At 37.5% G+C, this 3,938-nt stretch overlaps 1 long non-coding RNA gene across 1 annotated transcript; it reads right to left on the reverse strand.

Moving 5' to 3' along the window:
• Nucleotides 1–495: 495 nt before the first annotated feature.
• On the reverse strand, nucleotides 496–2,717 carry LOC131606543 (uncharacterized). The gene is made up of 3 exons (XR_009284871.1): nucleotides 2,247–2,717; nucleotides 1,180–1,255; nucleotides 496–905 (listed from the first exon to the last, which is right to left on the reverse strand). It is a non-coding gene; the product is annotated as an uncharacterized LOC131606543 (long non-coding RNA).
• Between the last annotated feature and the right edge of the window lie 1,221 nt (nucleotides 2,718–3,938).

Raw genomic sequence — 3,938 nt, forward strand, 5'->3', positions numbered from 1 at the left:
ATTCATCAGGTCATCTAACACTCGTGCATTGTCAATTAACAAATCAGGTAGAGGATCAAGGATCTTGTTGACTTGGAAGTCTTCATTGCTTTGGAATTTCTTATCTATATTCAAGGGTTATTCAAGGTGTCTACCTCACCCAAGCTTTTGAACAATGAATACCACAGGCTTTTCTTTGACAAGGTCAACCTGGATTGGGATTTAAGACTGAATTAAGATTTTTATTGAGATTGTAAGATTGTCCTTGTTATTCAAGATTTGATCAGAGGTCATATTGAAGATTTCATTCATGATCATTCCTTGGCATAAGCTCATTCAAAAGACGTATGCCCTAAGTTTCAAAATATCTTTCATCAAGGAGAGTTAATTACCAATATTCGGTCATGAAACTACTTGGAAATTTAAATCCAAATAAGGAGGGAAATTGTACTACTTGAAAAATTCAACATACAACATTCAAGTCAAGGCATATTCAAATGGGTCAAAAAAAAAAAGAACACTACAAAAAGCCATCGTCCATTTCCACACAGTCTCATCCCTAATTCCATTACAAATTATTACAAGTTATCTTCAATTCAACAAAAAAGACCATTTGCAAGCTCCATTACAATTTCATACACTATTTAATTCAAGCTTTATCCATTACAAAATCCAAGAGTGCATTACAAATAAAATACAGAGTTTACTGCAAATATCATTATTACATTGCACTAAGGAGTTTACATCTAAGGTTATACGCAGAGCCTAACACCTAAGTCTCTCCTCATTGCCGTATACCATTGAAGATTCACGACATACTACTTCGTTACAGCCACGCTCTTCATATCCTCCTTCACCTTTTGCTATAACAGAAGCAAACATGCGGCGAGCCGATACATCGATACGTCATTAAGCAGCCTGTACACCTGCCAATCAGAACTGGTTCAGAATATCATCATCACATCACTGAATAAGTTGTTCTATCAAAAAGGAAAAAAGAACAGCACAGATTTCAAGCAAGCAATGCATATAACATATATCACAAGATCAACTTGCAGTAGAAGAAACATTACATTTCAGTTCAGCGATAAGTTAATACCATTCAAGGCCATTCAGATCAGAACCATAGACATACATGTCATACACATTCAGCTATGAACAACTTTGCTAATAGTGGCATAATTAATTCTAACCATTTACCTACAGCCAACATTAACCCTACAAAACAGAAGTGAAGAAGAACAAACTCCAGCCCTGCAAAACGGATTCGTACCACCTGCATCACATCAGAGGCAGCAGGGTCAGTTCAAATAAGCCACAACCACGTCAGGCTTTTCAGTCCACAACAATCAAACATGAAGAATCCCTCAATGCAGAGAGTTTTAAACTAAACAGTCCATGTTTCAAGCCAACACAAAAAAGGCTAACTCAGTTTCAATCTCTATTAACTATAGCAGTCATAAACCAAACACTCATCAATTCACATCCCACTCAAAAGGCAATTAGATGCAACAAGGAAAATTTTTTTCAGTTCAAGGGTCATCCAAAGTTCAAAAAGTGCAGCAAGCCATCAAATAATTACAAAAAAATCAGAAGAGAAAAGTGCTCTAGTTTCTAGCTGCAGCCCCATGACAGTTCAGCTATACTAAGGCTCCATTTTAACTAACAGCTTTCAAACAACAAATTTCTATAACTAACTTTCAGTTATAACCTAACTAAACCAATCCCTAACAGAATTTTCTTCTAACCTAACTACCTATAACTAACTTCACTCACTGAGTTTATCTGAGTCAACAAAACTGAGTCGAGCCTAACAGAATCCTCACCCTCTAACCAACTTAACAGAAACTCTCCTCCCTCAACTGAATTTCACTCTCTCAACCTCTATATATTCAATCACCCTCCAACTCAGAAGCTCCTCCACGCACCATCCATCAGTTTTCCAGAATCTTCACCATTGATCATCACCCTCAAAGTTCTCTTCTTCCCACTCTTCTCTCACTCACCTTCACCACTATACGCTCAATACCTAAAACTCCATTGAAGGTTCTCATTGAACTTCAATGGAGCAGAGCTAAATCACTCGCATCATCCTCACACAATCTCGGTTCCTATCAATACGCAACAGTCTACAACAATCTGAATCTTGCTCAATCTCACGAGTTTATTTCTCGCAAAATTTCAGACGAAACACAGAAGAAAGAAGAAGGAGTAGAATCACTCAAGCAGAAAGAAAAAGAAAGAAGAGTCACAAAGAATCGAGTTACCTGAGAAATTTCTTCACGCATTGCGTTTATTTCGCATACGCAGACGCTCAGATTCTCCTCTCCGTCTTCCTGTTCCCTCATTTCAATCTCTATTTCAGGTAATCTTCACGCTCTGCTGAATTCCTCGTTCCAATTCGGTATCATTTTTCAGTTTGATTTAGCGAATAGCGCATGAGGAGATTAGTTTTCGTTTTCGTTAGAATAAAAGATGAAGTTTTTGATCTAAGATGAGATTGAGAGAGGAGGTGACGTCGATTTGCGACGGCGGAATAGAGGAACCGATCGGAGAGGATAAGATCTCCGTCGTCGCTGTTCAAGAGAAGAGAGTAGAACGTAGGTCGGGGACGTGAGAGGTCGAGACGGCGAGGGAGAGCGATCACTCGGAGAAGAATTTCTCCGGCGCCGCTGTGAGAGGAGAGTGAGGACTGAGAATAGGGAACGTCACATGTTAACCCTAATTTCCCCTTTTTCTTTTGAGGTTAATTGATCTTAATTAATTGATTAATTGTTTTTTAATTAAGTTTAATTGAGATTAATTAGGGCTAATTGAACACTAACCAGAATTTTATTTGGATAAGATAATTAATCCTCGGGCCGAAATCACTGTTCATACCCCATAATGGCCCGTCACACATCCACTCTTTTTTGCATAAAAAAAACTCTATGACAAACTCTTCTTGGGCCATGAATCTTCTCTCTACACCCCCCTTGGCCCGTGTTGAAAACAAAGAAAAAACAATGATCTTGGGCCAGATTACCATCCACACCCCTCTAGGCCCGTTATCCGTTTTCGGCCATAGAAATCTATAACAAAAATCTGTGAACAAAAACTGCTATTGGGTCAGACCCAATGGGCCCAGCGCCCTGCTTTTCACACCCTGAAATTCAGGATTGCACCCCCTATTTCCTTTTTTTTTAATCGATTCTTTTAGATTTTAATTAGATTTTTTGCCACTTCTTTTTAGTAATTAAAATGCTAATTCTCTTCCTTTTAGTTTTAGACATTTAACACAATTTTTGACATAGACAATAATCAAAAAAATATTAGTTTTTAGGCTATTTGTTTTTTAGTCTTTTTACTTGACTTGTAATTCAATTTCTCTCATAAAAATCAACATAAAAATAATAGTACTTTTAATTCACTTTTGTGCTATATTTTGACTTGTTCTATTTCATGCTCTTATACTATTTTTATGTATCCTACTTGTTGACTTCTAACTGTGATCTTTATTTTCATATTCTTTTATTCCTAACCTTAGGTAGAAACCATGATAACATTAGGTAGAAATTCCCTTCATGCTTAGGCTAGTTTCTTTTCCTTTTCAACCTTAAAACATCTAATAAATACTTGAATAAAATTCCCCATAAAAAATACAAAGAAAATACTTAAAACACTAATAAACAAAGTGAAAATCTTAAAAAGGGAATGGAAGCTTGAACGTCCCTTGCTTAAGGGAATGTTCGAGTGCTTGGATCTCCCTTGCTTAAGGGTCCCATTCAGGCGTAAGTTCCCAATTTCTAAAAAACACAAACCATAGAGCAACTCGAGTCTCTCTTGCTTAAGGGTTCCACTCGAAACGCTCAAAATCTCTTCTCTCTCTTGCCTTCAGGGCATTCTTTCTCCTAATCGGACACGTTACTTCCGCTCCATTCCCAGCTTAAGACTCCAGAGGTCGAGCAGCGGAGTGCGAA

Source organism: Vicia villosa, linkage group LG5 (assembly GCF_029867415.1).
Source record: "Vicia villosa cultivar HV-30 ecotype Madison, WI linkage group LG5, Vvil1.0, whole genome shotgun sequence".
Lineage (NCBI taxonomy): Eukaryota > Viridiplantae > Streptophyta > Magnoliopsida > Fabales > Fabaceae > Vicia > Vicia villosa.